The sequence below is a fragment of the Ictidomys tridecemlineatus genome, unplaced genomic scaffold, assembly GCF_052094955.1.
Source record: "Ictidomys tridecemlineatus isolate mIctTri1 unplaced genomic scaffold, mIctTri1.hap1 Scaffold_85, whole genome shotgun sequence".
NCBI lineage: Eukaryota > Metazoa > Chordata > Mammalia > Rodentia > Sciuridae > Ictidomys > Ictidomys tridecemlineatus.
The window spans coordinates 1,195,223-1,220,914 of NW_027526100.1; the positions used below are offsets into that span (position 1 = coordinate 1,195,223).

General features: G+C 44.8%; 1 pseudogene; it reads right to left on the bottom strand.

The window, feature by feature from the left end:
- Positions 1-5,346: 5,346 nt before the first annotated feature.
- On the bottom strand, positions 5,347-21,175 carry LOC144374750 (E3 ubiquitin-protein ligase TRIM35-like; annotated as a pseudogene).
- Between the last annotated feature and the right edge of the window lie 4,517 nt (positions 21,176-25,692).

A 25,692-nucleotide genomic window follows, 5' to 3' on the forward strand; every position in this document is an offset into this window, starting at 1 on the left:
CATTAAGATCACCTTCCCTGGGCATGAGTCAGTATTTGACATCATCTTTAATCTCATGCATACAGCTACATGAACCATTTTGGAACTTGACAACACAATTTCATTGTGTATGATATGATGAGTAATAAAGATCTGTTCCTCTCTAGAATTTTCTGCTATGCCTAAAACATTATGACTCTTTTTCTCCAGGCTGAAAACATGAGGCAAAGCCTCCGGTACCACACCCAGATTTTTGAATACTGGTAGGCAGCTGTCTTCTCTTCTGTGGGACACACAGCTCTTGCCAATGACATGGGTTGACCTGGGGAAAACCATGCAAGTGTCCAAGTTGCCCTGTTTACAAAAGTTTGATGCTCTACCAAAGCTTCGCAGCTATGTAAGGAGCAGGGCCAGGAGTAACGATAGAGAACTTGGCTACTAGTGTTTGCCCAACTTCCAGAGTTTTACACACTTGCTCCCTTAAAGTCTATAACCATCTTAAGAGACAGGAACTATTAGGTCTTTTCTACATCATGACACCAAGGGGTTGTCTCTCCCCAGGGTCACAGTGGTGGTCAGTTTAAACTCTGGGCGTCCAATCTCATATCCAGCCTCTTAACCAATGGACACCTTTGGGAGGATAGAGATTTTAAAAAATCAATGTTGAAGTATTAGGTTTAAGGTTTCCATTTAGCTTTTCTCCTCTTGGTTTTAAACACCAATTATAATGCAATATTTAAACAAAAACCTAAAGTAAAATCCACCAATTGAACTGAGTGCATGAAAACATCCCAGACAAACGTCCCCCTTGAGAAGGGAAAACTATTTTAATAACATGCTTGGAGTTTTCTCCTCGTGGCTAGGTTGCTTACAGATACAGTATGGGACAATCTGCATTTTAATTATATTGTGCTGGGCAGGGAGGGGCAGAATACTCTTATAGGTTATGTGCCATAAACAAAATCGCTCTGTAAAGAGAAAAAAACACTGATAGGAGGGACTGCCTACTAGGAGAGCTGAATGTGCAGAGGTGTGAGATTGTTCTAGTACATTTTGTACCTTTGGGTTTATTGCCATGTAAACAGATTATCAAACATACACAAGCACACATGTACGTGAGCACGCACCACACACACACACACACACACACACACACACACACACACACACACACAAATTAAAGGCAAATTACTGCTTGCCTTTTTTTCTAAGAGCATTCCAGGTCTGTATGTTTAACTCTGAAACCTATTTTTCTTGGTTACTTACAACCACTTTTCCATGTTATTGAAACTTTTTCACAAATGTTAAGTTGTATAGACATACTCTTGTCAAAAATCTGAAGGAAAGTAAGAGTTCCCAACATAACTTCCACATCTCAGCTTCTCACTTTTCTTTGGGATTCATCGTGACTGTGAATCAGGATTTCAACATGCAGAAAATCCCATTTGCTGAACAATTAGCCAACAGTAATAAGCCTATACTAGGTTTAGGTTGGAATACTCAGCATTTTTCCAAAGTCTGCCTCACTGGATCCCTGAGAAGCCTGAGGCAGGTACTAACACCCTCTTTCTATTTGCAACAGATATCCAAAAGCCTCAGATAGCTCCTCCATCACAGGGTTGAAATCTGGGTCCAGGATCCTGACCCTTATGCCTTACCAAATGCTGCTGGTAGTTTTGTGGAGTAGTTGAGGACAGCTTGCCTGACCTGCAGGTCATACCTCCAAAAGGTTGCATGTTGATTAGTGTCAGAGAAATGTTCTGTGACGTGCACTCTTCAGCAACTTTGTCACTGTGAACACTGAGTATGCTTACCAAACCTCGACGGCATAGCCTACTGCACACCTGGGCTGTGTGGTACAGCCCCCTGCTCCAAGGCTGCAAAACAGTGTGCACGCTACTGCAGTGGCACTGTCGGCCACCGTGACACAGTATATATCTAAACACAGAGACAGCACAGAAAGATGCTAATCAGAATTTTTCAGCCCCATTATTATCTTGCCCCTACTTTGTAATTATGACCCGTTATTGACATGATGCATCCACACAAGAACCACCTACAGTGGCCCAGGACATCCCTGGACCTAGGACAGCAAAGGTGAGAATGATGTAGTCCCTACATTCAAGCAGAGAAGACAGTCAGGTGCCTTCCAGCAGGAGGGACAACACACAATAGCAGCCCCAGGAACCCTGAGCAGGATCTACAACAATGGAGGCAAAGCAGGCAGAAGCCTACTGGGCAGAGTTCTGTTAATATCTCTCTGAGGTGTTGGGAACACTCCTGCCTGGCACCATCAATATCCACGGAGCTCACCAGACTGCCATTTTGATAGTTAACCAACAATAATCTCATTCTGCCAAAACTTCACCCTTCAGAAGCAAGAAGAACGGAAGAAAATGGCTATTACTTGAGTTATGACCAAGTGATCACTGGTGCCAACGTGCAAGTTCAAGGAGCCAGGGGGGACTCTCCTGCTATTTGCCTTGGCACTCACAAGTCTTTTCTCCAGGCTCCCATCTAAAGGGCACACAGTTAGGGGTTAGGGAAGATCTGCAGATGAGGACATAAGCCCAGGCAGGTAAGGAGTGTGCACACAGGTGGTGCAGCAAATATAACCAGAACAGTCCGAGTAACCAACAGCAGGTCACTGTGATACAAATGGCCCTGTGAGTACCAGGCAGTGTGTGACAGCCAGGTGTGCCTGGAGCCATGTGAGATGGAGCCAGGACACCCAGTAGAACAGAGTCCAGCCACAGTGAGCTCTGAAAGCTGCATTGCAGAAATGCACATGAGCAGGTCAGGAGTGGGGGCCACTCTGGGTGGCCACTGGAGACCAAAGATGGTGCATCTGGTGGCAGCACATAGATGGATTCAAAAGGAGAATAAGACAGGCAGTGTACAGTGGGCTGCTGCCTCCAGGGTGGACGCTGGAATGGGAAGAAAGAGGCACAGGTGGGAGAGTATTCAAGGAAGACCCTTGGAGAGGGGCTCGCTGCCAACAGGATAACCACCTTACCCTGAGCATATCCAGAATCCAGGCTAGATGGTCTTAAGGGCAATGTCAAAAGGAGGATTCCTAAGATCTGTAAGCAACTGAAAAAGAAAAAAAAAAAAACAGACCAGATATTATCCAAATTAAAAAACTGGGGGTTTCAAAGGATGTCACCAAGAAAGTGAATGGACACACCTAGAATAAGGAGGAAAGTTTATAAGTTCTATATCTGACAAAGGGACTAGTCTCTAGAATACATACAGAACCCTTAAACTTAACAATAAAGAAAACCCAGCTAAAATGGGGAAAGGCTCAAGACAGTCCCCCCAAACAGATATATAAATGGCCAATAAACACATGAAAAAGCTACTTGGTATCAGCATCAAGGAAATGCACATCAAAGCCAAAGCCATACCACTTCACCATCACAGGAGGGCTAAGTCAGAACACAGATCACAGTGCTGACAAGGTTGCTGTGTACCCGGAATCCACACACACTGCTGGTGGGAGTCAAAGGGGTACGGCTGCATTGAAAAGCAACTTGGTGGTTCCTCAAAAGGTTAAGAAGAGTCACCATAAGACAGAGCATGTCTGTGCCTGGGTGGACCCAAAGAGAAAGAGAGACAGGTCCACACAAAAATCTGTACACAGATGTTCCCAGCAGCACTACTCAAAACCAACAAAATGTGGAAACAGGCCAAATACCCATCAACTGGAGAACAATAAAACACAGTACATCATTTCATACAACGGAATATTACAATAAGAATACACACTACAAAATGGAAAAACTCTGGCTTACAAGAACACCGAAAGAAATAATGTCAAAAGAAAAAGCACATCATTTTTATTTCTTTGAAAATGAGGTCTAGGCTATCCAAATTATCCTACATCTTAAAACAAACAAAACAAAACAAAAAAAAAACTTTTAACAGCTTGAGTGAAAACAGTTTTAAACATTTATTCTAACCAACAAGTCAGGCTGATCATACAAAATGTGTACTTGACAGGTTAAACCCCAGCAGAGCACACACACTCACAACTGCTTGGTTCCCAAAGTGCCTAGAGCTCTTTTTTAGGGGGGGGGGCGGTGGGGGCTGAGAATCTGACACATGTGAGCTCATTTGCCAACTGCCAAGCTGGCCCCAGTGGCATGTCACATTTGGTCCCTCCCCACTAGTTACATAACCAATGTGCACAACACACTTATAACCAGGACTCCTAATTGCTGTTTAGAACATCAGCTGTTATAAAGTGGGGAATCCCGGCTGGAACGTGCCCCTAACTATAACACAGTACCCACGGGACAGTATCTCCTTTCATGTTGCCAGTTCCCAGGACACACACAGTGAGCTGGAAATTAGAAAGCATTTGCAGGCATGAGAAAGGAAAGGTGGAGGTTTACAGTGGAGAGGAGAAACAGGATGGAACCCAACAGGTAGCAAGCTGGCTGAGGTCAGTGACACATAGCAGTGAGGATGAGGGACACTGCCTTCCTTCCCACTGCATAGCACCTGTCTTCCAAATGGCCTCCCTCAGATCACACCCTTCCTTTCCTTCTAACTGGATGGGGCACCTCTTCCCTTCCCTTCTCATACTTTCACCAGAGGAACTCACCCCACAGAATTATAGAAGGACATGGTCTTCTAGTCCCACTGTCTATTGTACAGATGAGGAAAGTGAGTCCCAGCGAGGGAACAGGTGCACAGCATGATTTTAAGTTTGTTAAGTGCTCTGGAGCTCTTGGTTCAGGAGATTAGCTCTTGATGTACAACCAGATAAACTGGAGTTGATGGATACGGACGGGCAGCTTTTCATCCTACCTTACAGGACTCCCAGGAAGATCTGTGAATGTTTTAAATTAATAACATAAAGCAGTAGCTAAGCTGAGCCCTGCACTAACTGTTTGCTTCTTTGCTGAATTCCTGATGTTCTGGCACTGGAGTGACTGCAGCTCTTAAGCTAGCCAAACCCTAGGCAGCCAATAGGCCTGAAGGCTGCCTGTCTCATGAGTCCAGCCAACCTAGACCATGGAATCACACCAATTCCTGTAGCAGGCTCTCTGCCAAGTCAACATCTCCTGTCCTAATCATCCTAAGGCAGGTGCAAGAAACGAGGAGCAGTCCTCCCATGCCAGAACCTACTACAACTACTCAAGACTGGCGAGCATCCACCTGGTCTATGCTGCCCCACCCATTCCTTCCCAGGAAAACCACAACAAAGGCTTTGCCAGCACCTTCCCCTCTTTCCCTTTGTATCTTGACTGACCCTAGTGCTTTCCTGTGTGGCTCCATGTGGCATGGCTGGGAAATGAGTGACAGACTCTTTCCAATAGCAGTCATCTCCTGATTAATTGGTTTTAATCATACCTGGAAAATAATAAAACCTACATTTTAAAACAGGCCTGTTCTAGAAGTAAACATTTTCTCCAGAAATTCTCAAATGAGGACTTAAAAATTCACACCCTGGGTAGAGCCTGGACCCAATGAGATACTTCCTGGATGGCTTTTAACTGAACAGAGAAGAGACCAAAAATAAAGAAAAGGCATAGCCCTAGAGTCACAAAAAAAGGCAAGACAGAATGGCAGAGGATGCTGGCACCTCACAAGGTAGTGGGCAGAGGTGCCAAGGCTGAGGATGGGCTTCAGGAAGAGGTAGGAATAAAGCAGGCCCATGGGCACAGCATCCAGCAGGCCTGGGCCAGTTCAGACGTCCAGCTCTTCCTTTATAGTGATGTGCAAGGTGCAGATGCTCAAGGGCTCAGGAGGCCCATCACCCCACACACCCCCAAGGTAAAAGTAGGGCCGCACCTCCCAGAAGCATACATGGAAGGTGTATAGGTGGCAGTTATGTTCAGCATCATAGAAGGACAGCTCACCCTCTTCGCACTCCAGCTCCACACATAGGCGGCGCAGGATGGTCAGGACCAGGGGCGAGGTGGCTGGGTCCGAGGTCACACAGTGGTCCCCCTCCACACCCTGCGTGCGGCACACGTACCAGAAGCCAGAGCGTGTGTCATGGTAGCAGCTGTGTGAGTGGCCTTCTGCACCTGTATCTGGCTGCACCCGCACCACACCCATCCGCCAGCTCTGCAGGTCACCCAGGGCCACCTCCCAAGCATGGGATCCTTGAGAGAAGGTGCAGGATCCCAGCAGGCAGGGTGCTGAGGAGAAACTCTGGTTTTCCACCTGTAGGCAGTAGCCATGGTTGGTGACGCTGGTGAGGTCATCAGACACCGAGAGCCAGCCTGCTGCAGTGTTGGGATAGAAGCTGAAGGGCACTGAGGGCAGAAGGGGGACAGTTAGCAAACCTGATACTCTCCCACCAGCCACACCAGGTGGTGTCCCCAGGGCCCCAAAATGACCATCTCAGTTCTAGTTTCCCTGGGTTGATGGAAATCATGGGTTCAAATGTAAAGGCCAAAATATATGTGAAAATCCTAACCCCCACCCAGTGGCCCAGAATGTGCCTTTATTTGGAAATGGGAATTACTATAAATACAGTTATAGTAATAAATACTTAACTGTATTTATTACTATAAATACAGTTAAGACAAAGTCAGACTGGAGCAGGGTGGAACTTGAACTCACCTTGACTGTGCCCTTATAAAAAGGGGAATGGACACAACACATGAGGGGAAAAGCCATGTGGCAGAGGGTAGAGGGTGAGGTGCTACAGCTGCAGGCCAAGGGCAGCCAGGCCTGCCAGCCAACACCAGAAGCTAGAAGAGACACGGAGGGCCCCTGCCACAGGTTTCAGAGGACCACAGCCCTGCTGTCACCTGAGCATGAGCTTCTAGCCTTCACAACCAAGAGAGAATGGGTTTCTGTCATTTAAAGCACCTCATGTGTGGTCCTTTGGTGACCTTGGATGGAGAAAGCCTTTCATTAAACACGTTACAGTTCTGAATAGAGGAAGTATTTCTCTTTCTGAAGAGGACAGAGGGTCAGGGCCTCTATAGGAAGGTGGTCTGCCAGGAGGGGCTGCAGCCATCAGGCAGGAGGGAGATGACCAGGGTCAAGGGCCTGCTGGGAGGTCAGTGGAGAGAATGGGTAGCGCCTGACAGAGTGGAGCTTGGCAGCTCTATGCTAGCATGAAGTACCTTCCCTGGGCGCGAACACTTCCCAGAACCCCTTACCAGATTTGATGGAACTGATCATCTTCTTCCACACATGGTACTGCAGGGAATCCAGGTACCGGCAGGGGTTGATGAGCATGCTGGGCTAGATGGGCTCTAGCTCCACCATGAAGAAAAGCCTGTGGAAGGAGGACTGGGCATGGTGGGTGCAGTTGGGGCAAAGCACCTGGGCTGATCTGGGTTCACTGGAAATGGGCAACAGGCCTTGCTCCCTTGCCTCAGGCCTAGGTTTCCTCACTGCCTTCCCCAAGACAAACCTGATTGGTACAGGAACCGGCTGAGCTGCCACACCCTTCAGGATTCAGTAGACGGCTCATCCCACCCCAGCTGGGAAAAATAGAAATAGGAGGTTCTCCAACACGGATGCCATCCTTATGGACAGAAATCACACTTACACATCTGCTTGTGGCATGTGTAACAAATTGGAAGGGACCTTAACAGTGCTCTACTCCAACAAAACCAAGAGGTCACAGTCCTTTGCTTGAGCACCTCTGGTGACAAGGAACTCACTACTTCCCCTAATTCCCAAAGCCCATTCTTTTATCTTTGGATGGCTCAGACAGGGACATAATTCTTAATTATTCATCTCAGAGAACCTAAAGCCATCAAGGCACAGGACTGTGCAGGACAAGGGCCTGTCCTGAAGCTCTCAGAGGGAGGAGGCTGGTCAAGAAAGATGTCTAAATGTTAGATGGCCACTGAGAAGCATGAGCAGATGCATGCTGCTCTCTCTCCCCTCACAGTGGCTGGAGACGCTCCATGCCAGTCAGAATTGGAGAGCCTCAAAGAAAGGTCTCTCCATCTGGCAGTCCCCACCACTCCCTGTGGATCCCACCAGCTGGCTGCATTACCTGCCTGGCCCTGGAGCCACTGGATTTTGTACCTTTGGTGTTTCTGCCTGCTCTTCCCCTCCCCTCCACCAGACTTGTCAACTTACTGGCGCTTTCAGTGCTTGTGTTTCTGAAAGAAAAGACACAGACACAGACACAGAGAAAGCATGGTAAGTTTCTGACCTTAAGAGGAGCCATGCACCCCATGTTCATGGATCAGAAGACTTAATATTGTTAAGATGTCCATTCTCCCCAAGCTGATCTAGGTATTCAGCAGAATTCCTTTCAAAATCCCAGGTACTTTCTTTGTAGAAACTGATTCTAAATTTCATATGGAAATTCAAGGAACCCCAAAGAGCCAAATAATCTTTAAAAAGAAGAGTAAAGTTTAAGGACTCACACTCCCCAATTTCACAGCTTATTATAGAGCAACAATAGTCAAGAGAGTGCAGGACTAGCATGTGGGCAGATGGGGAGATCAATGGAAGGAACAGAAATGAAAGTCCAGAAGTAAACCCTCACATTCACTGTCATCCAATTATCTATGAGGACAGCAAAATCATTTAAGAGAGGAATGGTCTTTCCAACAAATTGTAAAAATTATTAAAGTACACACTAAATTGTTAAAGGTGGACCCTAACTTGATGCCATATTTTAAAAAATGACATAAAATACATCAAAGGCCTAAATATAGAGCTAAAACTGAGAAAGAACTTGTGCCTAGAACACAAAGAATTTTTACAACTGACAAAGAAACAACCTAATTAAAAATGGATAAAACAGTAGAATTGATACTTTTCCAAAGAAGATCTACAAATGACCAATAAGCATATGAAATGATGCTAAATATTATTAGCCATCATGAAATGCAAATCAAAATAATGAGATACCACTTCAAACTCAATGGGATGGCTACTTAAATATATATATATATATATATATATATATATATATATATATATAGAGAGAGAGAGAGAGAGAGAGAGAGAGAAAGAGAGAGAGAAGGATGTAGAGGATGTAGAGAAAGTAGAATCATTATTCACCGCTGATGGCAATATAAAACAGTGCATTTGCCTTGCAAAAGAATCTGGCAGCTCTTCAAAGGGTCAGAGTTACCAAAGAAGCTAGCAACATCCAAGAGAAATGAAAACATGTACATATAACTGGTACATTAGTTGGGTGTGGTGGTGTGTGCCTGTCATCCCAGGGACTTGGGAGGCTGAGACAGGATCACAAGTTCAAGGCCAGCCTCAGCAACTTAGACCTCAAGCAAGTCAGCCAGACTGTCTCAAGATTGGAAAAAAAAAACTAGCACTAGGGATGTAGCTCAGTGGTAAAAGCACCCTGGGTTCCACTCCCAGTACAAAACAAACCAAAACACTGGTATATGAATGTTTATAGCCCTATTACTACAAGAGCAAAAAGTAAAAACAACCCAAATAATCACAAATTGATGAACAGATAAAATGTAATATACAATATAATAATATCATTCCACCATAACAAGGAAAGAACTATTAGTTGCTAAGACATGGATGAAGTTGCAAAATATGCTGAGTGAAAGAAACCAGTCACAAAGGGTACATATTATATGACTCCATTTATGTGAAATGTGTAAAATAGACAAATTAGGTAGACAAGAGAGATTGGTGGCTGAAAGGCACCAGGACAGGAGGAATAGGGGAGTGACAGCTGAAGGATTTGGAGCTTCTTTTTGGATGGATGAAATGATCTGAAATACAGATTGTCATGATGGTTTCATAACTGTACAGTGCTGAAATCACTGAACTGTATGTTTTAAATAAGCGACAAGCTGGGTGTAGTGGTGTGGGGCTGTAGTTCCAATTACTCGGGAACCAAGAAGGTCACTGGAGCCCAGCAATTTGAAGCCAGCAAAAGCAAAACTGAGATCCTATCTTTTAAAAAACTAAATAACAACAACAAAAAAATGGGTGATTTACACTGTGCAATATATAAATTATATCTCAATAAAGCTGTTATTTAGAAAAACAAAATCACAAACCAAAATCATTGGCAGGATCACAATTTCCTTAGCAGAATCGTCAAAGAAAGAAACAATTTAAATCATTTGAGTGATTCTGTAATCAGTGCCCTCTGGAGACAAGGCATATCATGGCTTGACATGAGGTGGTCAACCCACAAAGGTCCTCCCCAGAATGGGACACACTGCTGGAACACAGTATTTGCCCCCCCCCCCCCCGTTCCAGAAGGTGAGCTGTGGGTGGTGAAGAGGATAGTGTGTCATCCTGATCACCTTGATTTACAAACCAGCCTTCAAGTTACAGAAACTTCTCTGCAGGGCCCAATAATGCAATCAACCAAAGCGAGAAAAAATAAACTCAATGGCATCTGTTTTTTTTAAGTGAGAATGGAATCATTCTTAAGAGAGAACAAGCCATATTTTAATATGAAAAAAATATGGTTTTGAAAGACTACGTTTACTAGGTGTAGAGAGATAAGAAACCAAAGATGTCACAAAAGCAAAGAGAACAGGGGGAGTGAGAGAGAGAGACATGGGGAGAGCAGGGGAGAGAAGAGGCTGGAGACGCCACCCCTGTCACGCCCCTGGCCTCTGACAAGCAGCACACCAATGCCATACCTCAGGACCAAAGCCAAGAGGTCACAGGAAGACTGGCATGGCGGGGCTGGTGACCATGGTTCTCTAGTCCCTGAACATCTGGCCCCATCACAAAACATAGCAGCCATGCTCCTCACCATAAGAAAAGAGACATCATCTTCCTTCAGTTCCATCTGCAGCCGCTTGATCTTGTGGGCCAGCACCTCTGTCTCTTCTATGAGTTGCTTCATCTTCTCATCAGCCAGGAGCTGCTTCTGCCTGGTCTCCTGGGCCACAGCATCCAGAACAGCCTGCTCCTTCACCCAAGGAGCTTGTGGAACTCCTGCCCTATACAGACTTCCAGCCCCGCCACCTCCACCTGCAGCAGAGAGCTGGAGTCAGTGACTCAGACCTGGGGAGCCTCTGCTATCCCCGAGCTGGTGACCTTCATACTTTCAGAAAGAATCCTATGTAGAACCCTAGAGATGAAGCATCGATGCAAGACTTGACTAGCACAAATTTATAAGTTTAAATTTCAAATGGGAGAGCATAGCAGCTGTTTTGATAATTTTTTAGAAATCACTGGTCAAGCACAGTGGTGCACGCCTGCAATCCCAGTGATTGGGAACACTGAGGCAGGAGGGTTTCAAGTTCAAGATTAGCCTCAGCAACTCAGTAAGGCCCTATTCAGCTTAGTGAGACCCTCTTTAAAAAAAAGAAAAAGAAATCATTGCTTATTGATGATAACCCTAGTCCTGTAACCTCCTCACACACAACAGTCTGTATCTCATTTGGGTTCTCAATAGCATGGAAAACCCTGTGTGACAGAAGTGAATTATTTCAAATAGCAACAATTTTTAAAACTTGCTTGCCTTCAAATCTTTTGCCTTTAAATATGTCTGATCAAAAGGTTTTCTAAAACAGTGGGAAGTATTTAACACTCAATCATAAAAATGTGCACATTACAAATCACAACCACAAAAATATTAAAACAATGAGACCCAAACCATAAAAATACTCAGAGAAAAAGCAAAGAAATACTTCTTGCCTGAGAAAAATAAAGAAATTGTTTAGCATAATATGAAACAAAAAAGACTCAATCAATGAGATAAATGAATATATATTAAAGATAAGCTTTAAATGTCAAGACCTTATAAGCAGGGTTAATTAAATACATGCATGTAATTCCAAAATGACTACTGTATAAATGACCCCCCCCCAAAAAAAAAACCCTAAAAATAATTCATTGAAAAAGAAATGACAAACTGGGAAAAATGTTTGCAATATATTCAACAAACTAGTATTAGTCTTAATATACAAAAGCGCTCCAAAAATCCAATGGGAGAAGAGACAAATATTCCAAGAACAAAAAAAGGATATGAATTGGTATTCACATCATTCACAAAAGAAATCTATACTGTGAAAAGATAGGCAAATGAGAAGGGACCACGTAGGAAGAGTGGAATCTACTAATTCTTCTCACACAGGACAAGAAAGGATGGAGCAAAGAGGAAAATTCGGCAAGAGCCGAGGCAGCTCCAGCCACTGTCACACCAGCAGGGACAGCCTCATGGTAAAGGGGTAAACAACAGAATGTATACTCAGCGACTTGGATTCAGACAATTTAATGGGAAAAGCATCCATCCAGCTAGAACTCTGGAGGCCTCAACCTGACCACCTTAAGAACCCTGGCCTCCAAAAGAAGCCTAAGAACTCTCTGCTGCCTGGCAGGGAGAGGTGGATACACCCCCCTTTCCCCTAGTCCAGCCCCACACCCACAAATATAGGTATTCTGATCATGGAAATGTACAGGGAAGCATTCCCCTGGTGTGCAAAGTCTCAGAGGGTAAAAGGCACCTTGTTTCCAACCTTTAGAATGCCCTGCAATGTCTCTTAGGATCTAGTAATATAGCTAATATATGTGCAATGTCTAGCTAGTATGGTAACGCCCTGAGAAGCCTGTGTTAGAGGCTCATCAGAGGCTCATCAAACCTCGACCTTGATTGCAGGCACATAGTTCCTAGGAATAAAGGAAATTATTTGCCAGATAACTACAATGTTTCACCAAGCTCTGCTGCTCCTGGAGCTGCCTGCCTAACAGTAACTTTAGACAATGGACTTTCTTGAGAACTGCACAAAGCTCCTACATTGTATACTATAACTGTAAAATTTACTTGCAGAATAAGCAACCTTACTGATACTCTAAACCATAATGTAGTTATGGTACTAATAACCAAACATAACCTATTGGTATAAATAAACGTGGCCACTTGGACACCTTCCCTTTATTATTTTTTTACACACAAAGCCAGCCAAACAGCTTTGGCCATGACGACATTGGTTACAGGGCAGAAACGAAGCCTGATGACTCCATGAAAGCACCAGAAGAACACCACAAACGGTGTCCTCTAGCAAGGGCAGGCTGCAATCTCATTTGTGGACTGGAATCTTGGTCTGTACTCATGGCTCTGACCTAAGATGATCAAATGGTGCCACTCTGTCAACTCAACTTCTTTGTCTCCAAAACATCACAAACATTGAATGGCCTCTCTCTGTGGGCACTCAGATGCATTACCTTATAGCAAAGTTTCACAAAAATCCTAGGAAGATGGAATTTCTTTCTACAGGTGAGTGCATGAGTTTGGTGGGGGCCAAGGGATCTGCCTGTAAATACAGGGTTGGATTTCCAAGGTCAGCCTGCAGCTTACTACCCTGGACTCTGTATTTCACAGCCTCGACTCCTGCTCTACTCCTCCAGCTTGGGACAGGCTGGTTTCTGACTGTCTCACTTACCCTGGCTCTGGTCTGTCACCTTCTGAGAGATGACTGCTTCTAGTAATTACCACTCAGCTGCACTCATCTCAGCCACAGCTGAAGTCCCTACAGTGTCTGAGTGGCCAAGGACTGGGCTCAGGGAAGCCTCCTAATATCTAGCCATGGAACCAGCCACAAGCTCATTACTGGTCCCCTGCAGGTGCCCAGAACTTTCAGACATTGAGAATGTGCTCACTTTCCTTGTATTTTGATGACAGGGGACAAACTAGAAAACAACAAGGTAATGAAGTGTCTTGAAGAAAATGAGGGAGATCTGAAGCCGGGTAAAAGGGAAGGGCTAGTCTGGGTAGCAGCAGGGAAAATTCCCAAGGAACGTGTAAGCTGAAATTTTAATGGCATCTTTGACTATAGGGCCAGGGGAACAGCTTTAGCTAATTTAAGGGACAGAGAAGGCCACAGAAATGACAGAAGCACAGAGCACCAAGCCACAGAACAGCAGATGAACTTGGGGAAGGCAAGGGGCAGACCACAGCCTTGGCCATGGGAAGGAGTCTGGACCACAGTCTGGGGCATGGAATTACACTAGGCGATTTTAAGCAGAGGAATGACACAGCAATGTGCTTTTCCAAAAGACCACTGGAGTGCTTGGAGAGTGGAAAGAACAGAACAAAGAACAGAAAACCAAGAACAGAAGCAGGGAGCAGCCAGGAAGGAGGAGCAGCAATGCAGGTGGATTTCGATGGACATGTATGGTTCAGAGACAGGGAACAGGGCTGTGGTGGAATGGACATGAGCACTAAAAGGAAACCTGGAATCACAGGAATCGCAGGGGCTTGCACGGAGTGAATGGCGAAATGCAGCACACACTGAGGTTATTATTAAATGACAGTGCAATGGCATGGGTGGCTTCTTAAGCCATGCCTGTGCTGCTGGTGTGCCATGCCCAGGTCTTCAGTGATGCAGTGTAGCCCAGTCAGCAGCTGAGAACAAGGCTGTATGACACTTCCAAGTCCACAGCTAGCCCACAGGAGGCATCAACAGAGCCAAGGCCAACCCTCCCCTGCTTCTCCCTGGCTGCACGCTGGGTCCAAGCACTCACCTGATTGTGCTTGGCCTCCTAGGATCGTCACATGGCCCAGAAGGCCTTGGCTTTCTCCTGCAGCGTGTACTCCATGTTTCTACACTTGGCCTGATGTGGGGAATGAGAAGGAGGCAGGGAGGCAAGTTAGGACTGGAGGCCAAACAGGGAGGACAAACACCACATTTATAACTGGAATTCCACTTTGACAAGAGCATGAAAACAGCATTTACTGAACCTGGTCCATGCCAATCCCCTGGGGCATAGCTGAATGTTAGTCCTGATCTCAAATCATTTCTTTATAATGCTCAGGGCCCTCAGATGTCCTGTAGCCAAGCTCCCTTGTCCTATGCCCGGTACAGGGAACAGGGAACAGGGCTGAGGAGGTAGAGGGGCCTGTTGTCTCTCAAGCTGCCATAATACAGCACAGAAAGGCATCCTGCTCAGCCTGGGACTGGTCCAGGCTGAGCTGAGTCCCTGAGCTGTGGGGATAAGACAGGGGGAGGACCACAGGCTCCCTTTAAAATGTTCCAGACTGTACTGGTCTGAAGTCACTAATCTTAGGGGGTCTGACCCCCTCATTTCCCATCAAATGAAGTTATTTCCCATGAGGCCTTCTCTACACATTTCCCTCCAGACCCCGCCTTCTCTTGACATTCTCATATTGCTTAGATCATGTGACAGACTTTAATTGTCAAATTCAAATATTTATCTCTTCAGTAGTTTTTGTTTTCTAAATTTTAATTATTGCTTCTGAACTTTCTGGACTCCCTGAGAACACTGTAAATTTTAGGTTGGATTCCTACCTTTTCATCTACATTGTGAGAAACCCTTTCATATATTTTCTTTTGGAAAAACAGTAAATATTCTAATAATAATAATTGAATATTACTAATATTAGATTAATTCTAATAAAAATAATAATGATTCTAATAATAGTACTGGTAAATTACCATCACCATTTATGGAGCGCCTACATGTAGCAGAGACAATGCTAATTACTTAATACCAGTTTCCTACCCGATAAGAGGGATATCACTATGGAGCTCATGGGTTGACAAATCAGTGCATGTCAAGGGCTGAGAAGCGGGCAGGCACACAATACGTGCTGCAAGGTCTAGCTCTTAGTACCAATAAGTGCCACTTGTGAGCCAAGAAATTTAATTCTCCTACCAGATGTTCCAGGTTTCTTAATGTATAGAATAAATGGTAAGATAACCTCATCTAGATCTCATCCTTATCCAACTCCAATTTGTTTTCCAGATCTTTCTTCTCCCCTGATATGCAGACTCATCACACAATAGGTGTTTACCATGCTGCCTACTGCTGGGACCTCTTCACTCAGGAGCCACAGTGGGCAATTGAGACTCCCTCTCTGCCGGGGCCACAGGCTTATCAAGGAGACAATGAACATCCTCTATTGAAACTAGGCATCTGCCAGGCTTGAATTGAAAGCTGAGGACCCAGAAAGTAGTGAGTAGTTAGGAAAGGGTAGAAAGAACTAGAAGGGGAATGTCTTAGTCCATTTTCTGTTTTCAGTAATACAACAGCATAGGATAAGCTATTAGGAAACAGGCTGATTCTGGCTCAGAGTTCTGAGCTGAGACTTAGGGCCATGTCTGGTGATAGTCTTCCAGGATAGCTGAGTTCCAGTATGGGTGAGGGCATCACGCAGTGGGAAATAGGAAGTGCATGTGAATCCTGTTTCTTCCCTTCTCATAAAGCCACCAGAATGGTGGGGGCTCTGACACTCCTATATAGTCCTACTCAAAGGTTTCACCTCTAAACACCAGTCACATTAAGTTTCTACCCTCTTAATACCTTGCAATGGAGATTAAATGTCAATCTTTGTTTTTGGAGAGGATGAACCACATGCAAACTATGGTGGGGAGACCTCTGAATATGGCTAAGAGTAACTGGAATCCCTGAGTTGACACTTCTCATGCTGATTCTGAGAAGGTAGCCCCAGGCAGGGGACCAAGGCTTCAGACCTATGTCAAAGTCCAGAGGCATGTATAAGAAAGGGGTCTAGACAAGGCAGTTAGAGGCCTGGGCCTCCAAGGGAGTTTGGAGTGTGTCTGGTATTGAAAACACTAAATTTGAGTTCTGACCCAAGAATTTTATCATATTTATCCCAAAGCTTCAAGAAGTGCATGAATGAATTTTCCCAAGTTTCCATTTTCTCATTAGTATATGTAACTATCTTCACAGTCCCCTGGAAGGGTCTGTGTCTGAGTAGTTTGTGGATTTGCAAGTAGTGTAAGAGTATTCTGAGATAGTGTTTTCATTGAATGATGAACCAAAAAAACCCACCAAGATAAGCACATCCTGAGTCACCTCATACACAGTGTGACACATGCTCTTGGTTCCTACAACATCAGCACTAGCATGTGTAAATGTGTTAATGATTACCAGGCACTAGTCTGTATGAGTGTCATGGTCTTGGCCTAATGAGGGAAGAACAATACACTCAGCATGTAGAGGGTGTATGGGTGCTGTAAGCTGGCCAACCATGTGCATCAACTGAGTTTGAGTTTCTGAGTTCTTCAAACAGGGAAGCTTTGACTCCTGAATCAAGGCAGCACTTGGAACACAGTAAAGAGAATCAATCAAAAGGATCTCTGCCAAGAGTAGAGATTTAGTTTCAGCAAAATAAAATCTTGTAATTAATATTTTAACTGGAATTGTACAGATCCTAATTTTGCTTGGACTTAATCTGGCAACTTCCTTTGATTTATTGCATATCTGTGATATAGGCAAGAGCAATTTATATGTTTTGTGTTTGTGTGCACCTACGTGGTAACATATTTAAGCCACATTATTGGAACACTTTTTCCTTTAAGAAGAGCAAGCACATTGTTCAGGTTTGAGAAACACTGCGCTCCAGGACTTCCTAAGGTCCCCCAAGCACTTGTTTTCTTTCTAGAGCTCTGTTTAAACATTTCCGTTATATCCAAAATCTCCTAAGTCTTTTTGGTCATATCTCCCTGTGCTGAGGACACCAGGCAAGCTCTTTAACATGCCCTTGGATGCCCTGTGGGATCTGTCCCAAACTTCTTCATTCCTCATGTAGAATGTCCTTAGGTCACTGCAGGCCCCACCCTATGCCTCCACTACTGCTACTGACCTTCCTTTACTCCTCTGGGCCTTCAGGTCTGGTGAAATCAGTTGTTCAGAGGCTCCTTACTCAACAGATGGAAAAAGTAGGCCCTCCTCTTAGAATGTCCCATCCTTCACTGAAACTTCAATTATTAGTGAGAGTATTCAACTGTGCCTGTCAACTTCACCCAGGCAGGGTCTCTAGGATTGAACTGTATTCTGCTGGACACACTGTGCCCAGCACATTGCAAGTGTTCAACCTACCTGCTCTCTGCACACTGACAATGATCAACAGCCACCCAGATGCCTGATTATCCAAACACAGTTGGCTGCCCACAGCTCTGGGATCAGAGCACAAGCAGCACTGAGAGAAGGCTCTCTAAAAGCCAATGACCAGAGCACAGACCAAACTAGGCCCAGGGGAAGTCTAGCTACTAGTTCTGTGACTTTGGCAGTTACTTAAACTGAGACTGTCTTTATACTGTACCTCATTACACTGTAAGATAGGGATAACACTACTAACTACAGTAAGCTGAAATGCCCCGCAACCCTGCAAAGCCCAAGTTCTAATCAATACAACCGTAAATGTTATGGCAAAAGGGATTTTGCAAATGACGGAATTAAGGATCTTGATATGGGGAGATTCCTCTGGATACTCTGAGTGGGTCCACCGTAATCACGAGGGCCTTATGAGAGAGGTGGTAGTCAGCCAAGGAAGGCAATAAGATAACTGAAGCAGAAGTCAGAGTCATGCTCCCTAAAGATGGAGAAGACAAGGAAACATGTTCTCCCCTGAAAACTCCAAAAGGAATGCAGCTGTGCAGACAGCTTGAATTTGGGCCTTCTGACCTCTAGGACTACAGTTAACTTATGCTGTTTTAAACCACTGTGTTTGTGCCAGTTTACTGTGACAATGATAAAAAGTTAACACACCCAGCCTTGTTGAACATTTGTGAGCATTACATTTGCTAACATGCACATGCTTAAGAGAATCTAACATTTAGTAAGTTCTCTACAAGTATCCACCCACATGATTTTTAGTTTTGCTTCATCCTTAGATGGTGGCCAAAGTGATCTTTTTTCTAAAACATACTATCTCATCACAATCCCTCGTCTGAGAATCCCACAGGGCTCCCCACAGCCAGCAGGAATTTTGACCTAGCTCCTTCTCACATGGCAGTGGGATGGGAGGGGGGATCCCACACTGCTCCCCCCAGGACCACCACACATGTCCAACCATGCAGAACCATGTCTTGTCTACTAACTCCTGACTTCCCCCTCTAAAACATGAACTTCATAAAATAAGGGGCTATCTCTGGGACCTGGGCACCCAGAACAGGTTTTGGCACACAGGTGCCCTCAGCTCATGTTTGTCTGGTAAATGAATGAGTCCCACCCTGCTTCAGGTGGCCCTGGACTAGACTATTCCCTGCCTCTCAGGCATCACCGTAAGGGCCCACTGGCTTGACACAAGGCTCCATCTGCATCTCCATCCTGCTGTAACCACTGAAATTCTCTAGGTGCCTGGAAAGTCAGGTTTCCTCACTTCCAGACACTACTGTCTCTGCCATATACCCTCCCTCATTCCTTCCCCTGGCTAATACCTCCATAGCACTCAGGTCTCTCCTGGAAGCTCCTTGAGGGTGAGAATTCTCTATCTCATCTCCTGCAGCTCTTCTAGGACCTATCAGGGCAAGGCATCTGCTACTTAAGAAAGCTGTCACGGACCCTCATGCTTCCTGGCCCCAGGCTCACTGCTCTTGAATCCTGGCTTGGGGCTTGGCTCCAAACTGGGGAGGGTCTGTGAGTGTTCCTGGCCTTGACTCCCACCCATCTCCTGATCTGCAGCTCTGCCAGCCCCATGAGAATTAGTCACACCTTGACTCATGGTCCCACTATCTAGACCCCAGTTCCCAGTGAGCCCAGCACTTTCTCCAGCTGTCTCAAATCAGTATCCATCACTTCTGCTAGTGGGAGTGCATAGGAGTCACAGGGTCACTCAATCAAACAAGCATAATGATGGCATTCCTGAGTTCTCTTTCACTTGAATATGCCAAAATGTGTGTGGAACTATAACAAAATTATTTCTTAATAAAGGCACTGCAAAGAAAGGAGAGGGTGTGTGTGGAGTACCTCCTTCTGGACAGACAGCTTCCTGCAAGCTAACCAGTGTTCTCCAAACTGTTGGTCTGATACATGCATTAGTGATAAAACAAATTTACTGCTTCTTTCCCTTTTGAGTGCTGGGGATGGGACCCAGAACCTCATACACACCAGGCAAAAGCTCTACAAATGAGACACATCCCCAGCTCCAAATTTTAGTGTTTTCACATTGTGTAACTTCTTCCAGAGTACAATGGGCATTTCCAGAATTTTAGTTTTATTTTTTTACATATATATGGGTGATGTAGGGTGTGACTCATTCATTCACAGACAAATGAGCCGAAAATGAATATGTTTCTAAGGGCTAAAGTCTAAATATTTCTGAAAAATTCTTAGCTAGGTTAACCCTTATTTTCTAATCACTTTTTCCTTTCTATAACAAAGACTCCTCCACATTACTTTTACCCTGTAAGTTGTTCCCTGGTTTATGCCTATTGGAACTCTACGCATTAAGATGCTAAAAGAATGATAGAGAACCAACCAGTGGGCCTGAGCCAAGGGCCTCTCCTGGTAGTTACACAAACTTCGGGATCAGCTGAGGACGGTGACTGAGCTGCTGAAACCTTAAGGCTCTACATCCCTTGCCAGGTCCTGGGCTCCTCCCCACTTCTAAACTGAGGGTTCGTGGGCTACCCACACTGGTGCAGCTCAGAGGGACCTGGCCACCTCTGCTGGCTGGGCCAGGCCACTCAGAAAGGGGCAGGGCTGTCTGGAGAAGGTCGCTGACCCTGTATCCCACTTCCTGTTTGCACTCTCTGACCCATCCTGGGCCGGCCTTGAAGAAGGCAGACCCAATAGATAACCACATTCGCGGTGGTTATTCGGAGCTGGAGCGAGGATCCCTGGAGGCCTGAGCACGCGCAGCGCTAGCAGGCTGGAGGTCAGAGCCCGGGTGCGGGGATGTGGTCCAGCCCCGGCCACCACGTGTGCGCTGGATCACTGGGCGCTCACCGCCACGCTTACCTGAAAGTCGTGGTCAGTGTCCTTCACTGGCTGCACGTGATGTCCCCGGTGCGGGGGTCGGTCTGGCATGAGCAGCAAGCAGCTCCTTGTCCTCCAGGCAGAAGAGACTCAACTGGCCGCGGCGCAAGCGGCAGAGGCACAGGGAAGAGGGGCCTGTCCAGCGCGCGTCCTCGGCCTCCTCGCGCAGCAGCTTCTCCACCAGGTTGTTCAGGGTGTGGTTGGTGCGCAAGTTGGCGGGCGACGCCCGGTCCTCGCTCACCGGGCATGTGAGCGCCATTTGCACTTCCCTTAGCGGCTCATGCACCCACTGCAGAAGTTGTGGCCACAGTGCAGTGTCACCGCATTGCAGAAGGGGTCGCAGCAGACGGCGCAGAGCAGCTCCTCTTTGAAGGAGCCGGAAGGCGCGGGGGAAGCGGCGGGTCCGGGCTCCATGACCCATGAGCTGCGAGCTCCAGCATCCGTAACTTTGGCTTGCGTCCCTCCCAAACCGCTAAGCGGCCGACTGCGGGGCGGCAGGCAGTGCCCGACCCCTTCCTCTCACAGCGGTGAACGGCAGCGGCGCTGGCCAATCGCGAGTGATCGGCTGGTTCCGCCCCACTTCCTGTTTGCGCGAGCTGGCTGTAGCCGCCTTCTGCCTAAGGGCACCTCCACCAGCCGCGCAGTGGCGCCCTGGTGTCACTGGACGCCTGCGTCCTTATTGAAGTGGGAAATGAAGTCTAGGAAGTCCTTCCTTAACTGAGTCCCGGAAACCTCTGGCCCGGGACATGGGAGACATCCAGGATCCTGACTTGGTTCCCAAGTCGTGGCTGGGTCTTAAAGCAGCTTCGGTGGGCTAGCGCTTAGAGTGTCGGTGCCTTCGTAAAGGCTTGTCACTCAAGCCATTGTCCATCACTTCTTTTGGCCAGTCTTCTGGCCTGGAGGAAACAGGCGAGGAGAGCGGGTGGTGGGAAGGCCTCTGAGAAGACAGAAGACGCGGTTCTTGTCCCGGGGTTGAATGAGTCTAGTGTTTCAGGATGTGTTTGCTTGTGAGGAAAATGACTGTAACCTATCTGGTCCCTATGAAATGTGAGGCTGAAAGTGAGATAAGGGTGGAGCGTGCTCCTGACATCAAGCAGGTCTCCATTAAAGCGAAGGAATAAAAGACTTCTTTGAACTAGAATTCAAGCTGAATTCCTGCGAGGTTTGCAGGGCTGAGCCCCTCTGATTCCCCTTTCCTGCATCAGTATGATTATTTTGCAGCTTTCACATGTAGGATACTGTTCACATGCGGTGCTTCCATTCCTGGTTTCTGCTGAGAAACGACTCTTGGTGTTGTACACCTGTATGTCTTGAGAGCAGAGGCACTGTCTCAATTTTCCAAGGATATTTCTATGGTGAACAACTTTGGAAGGCAGAAATAATTTCTCCTCCAGATAAAGTTCTGGCAGAACTAGTCCCCATTATAGATTCTAGTTTCCTAAATTTGGGAATTTCTCTTCTATAATGCAACCTACTGGGGCCCTCATCACAAAGACTTGTAGGAATTGAGGCTCAGGAAATTGGCCCAGAAACAAAGCTGACTACACTTACTGCTGTTATGAATTGTCCTTTGTCTCTGACCCAGTGGACTCATATTTCCTACCTGCATTCATGAAACTGTATCAAGTTAACTGCTTGAAAGTAGGATAAAATTTCAAACCCTTTACAATACTAGATAATTTTCTTCCAAACTTCTTCAGAATAGCCCTTTTCTCATAGGGAATGCACATCACTAATTTTCATTGCCTTCAGTATTTCTTTTCTTGATCTATATTCACCTGGGGAGCTTTGTAAATGGAGATTCCCAGACCCCATTTCATCCTTCTCACCTCTCTTGGCCAGGAATCTGCATTTTCATTTGATCACCATGTAATTCTCAGGCACACTAAAGTTTGAGAGTCATTGTTCTAGATCTTCTCACCCAACAAATTGTTAGATGTCCTGTGATGGTTACTGGTTCAAAAATGAATATTAGGGCCTGGGGTTGTGGCTTCATGGTAGAGTGCTCGCCTAGCACATGTGAGGCCCTGGGTTCGATCCTCAGCACCACACAGAAATAAATAAATAAAGATATTGTGTCCAACTAAAAAAAAGGTATTTTTTTAAAATGAATTTAGAAGCAATATCTAAAGAAAGCCACAAGATGGGGCTGATAATCCTGCACTACATTTACCACAGACTGGAAAATGCTGTCATGTCATTTTCTTTCATTGTGTCCTCTTACCATGTGTCCCACTTGTTCTGTGAAACTATCTATATTGCTATCTGTGGGTTTCATTCTGTTCTTAAATGATTTTTTTTGTTTGATTTCTATTTTTCTCAGATTCTGAGTGGGACCACAAATCAAAACAAAGATGTAGAGTAGAAATTAACATGTATCTTTTTAACAACAATCAAAAGTTAACACTAGAGCAATGAGGTTCGCCAGTCCTTTTGGAAATAGGGAAGGGTTATATTCCAGACTCTAGCACTAGCCATGGAGGGGCATGACCTAGGGAATATATTTTATTTTTCTGATTTTCTTTTCCTTAACTGTATAAATAAAGGTAGCATTAATTGCTCCAAGTGTATACCATATCAGACACTGAAACTGTCTAATTCTTTACATAATTTCAGGTAGGAGTGACAAAGATTTTATCTAAAGATCAGAGAAAAGATCTCTAGATAAATTGCAGTGACTATAGCAGTCTGTCACCAACTTTTCTTTCAGTAGAAACACTTCATTCAGAGGTATTTATTAAATTTCATGTCCTCACTATAGTAACTAAACTACTACAGCAATCTACAAAGTTTTCATTGTCTCTACCTTCCCCTACCACATGTCATGTCCCAAGCCAGGTACAGCTATATTTCCAAACTCCTTACCATCAGCTTGAAAATCTGTGTAGAGAGCAATATTTTTTAAAGTGTTCTTAGGCTATAGAGAGAAGAGAGACTAATGTTTTCTGTTGCTATAATTGAGTACCACAAACTGGGAAATTTATTAAGAATATAGATTCTTTAGCTCACAGTTCTGGGGGCTGAGAAATCCAAATTCTAGAAGCGTGGTGCCAGCCTGATAAGCAGCCTCTTGCTGCATTTTAACATGGCAGAGGGAAGCAGGGCACACATGCCAGTAATCCCAGTGACTCAGGAAGCTGAGACAGGATTGTGGGTTCAAAGCTAGCCTCAGCAACTCTGCAAGGCCCTAAGCAGCTTAATGAGAACTTGTCTCACACACACACACAAAAAAAAATTAGGTATGTGGCTCAGTGGTTAAGCATCCTGGGTTCAAAAAAAATGTGGCAGAGGACATCACATGGCCTGATAGCTCAGATCTCTTCATCTTATAAAATCCTCATCTAATCTGAATTATCTACCAAAGATGCATCCTCAAATAACATTGGCATATGAATTTAGGAATTAAGTTTCCAACACAGGAAATTTTAGAGGACACATTCAAACAGAGCAGAGAAGAATGTCCTCTTTTATTTTTAAAGCAGTGAACTAGAAAGTGACTACTGCAAATAAAAGGGAGAGATTGATTACATAAACAAAGCAAGCCCTAACTATGCTGCCTACAGGGAGCCCACTTTACACATAACATACAAATAAAAGTACAAGTATGGAAAAAGATATACCATGTTAGTGCCAATCAAAAGAAAGCTAGCATAGCTGTGTGTATTTATAGGACACAGCAGCTTTCAGATTAAAAATTTATTACAAGGATATGGAACCCAGATGCTGAACAGGAAAGATAGTGGCAGGGCTAACAATAGCACCTTCAGGGACAGCCAGCCAGAGCTGCAGACCTAATGGAGCTCTTTCATCTGTTCTCAAGGACATCTTGTTGGCACATTTTAGTCTGAAACTTGGGGAGTAATAGTGATGACTTAGACCTTGGACCTTCTCTGAGGACTACACCATGGAAACATGGAAGATATGGGGCTCCTAGTTGGTCTGAATCAATGCAGGGAGACCTTCCATAATAAATATGAGTGTTTGGGGCTAGGATTGTGGCTCCGTGGTAGAGCGCTCACCTAGCATGTGTGAGGCCCTGGGTTCGATCCTCAGCACCACATAAAAAATTAAAATAAAGATACTGTGTCCAACTACAACTAAAAAAGAAATTTAAAATAAAGCAATATGAGTGTTTAATGTGAATGACAAGGGAAATATCAGCATAATGAACTGCCTGCCTCCAGATCTGGAGATATAGATATCTTTTATTTTACCCATATGTTTTTCATTTCTTGATCATTTATCATCTTTTAAGATATGTACTTATAATATGTGACATGAAATAATTTAATAAGGGGATGGATTATCTCATAACAGAAAATCTGGAGGCAAAAAGGCCCCAGAGTTGGTTATGTCAGTTCCCTGGATTCTTCTCATCTTTCTAGTCTGCCTGTGGCTCTTCATGTTAGAAAAATAATAAAATGATAGCAAGAGCTCCAGGCATCTTATCCTAATATGAACCAATGTTAATAAATTGAATTCACCTATTTCTTCCCAGGTATGTCTCATTTCTAGAGCTAAGAAACCTTTCCTAAAATTATCTAGAAGACTTCCTCTCACACCTTATTGTCCCGATCTAGGTCACATGCCTGCTTCTAAATTCATCAGTGGCAAGGGGAGTCAGACCTGTATGATTAACTTCAAGCTGTCTGGATTGACCCAAGTCACACTGCAGTAAGAAAAGGAATAAAGATATTTAGAAAGGAGATAAAAGATAAGGAAAAAACTATAATTGTATATCTGAAAGTTCTATGGTCAGATTTACTCCCCAAACCTGTATTTTTTCCTCCAGAAAAGAAATTTCTGATAAATATACAAATCTTAAGGTTACTATAAATTCACTCATCTGTGAAAACTGCCCCATTCTGATTAAAGCTGAAGGTCACTACACAATGTATTTTCAGATTAGATAAAGCAAAAGTGGGTATATTTTAAGGCACATCCCACATGTTATCTAAATAAGAGACAATATCAAACTGAAGATCCTGGAAGAAGCCAAGACTACCATGAACATCTTGCAATCCATGATCAAAGTACTGAATTCACCAGACTGAAGTCATTTCCATATACCTTCCCATA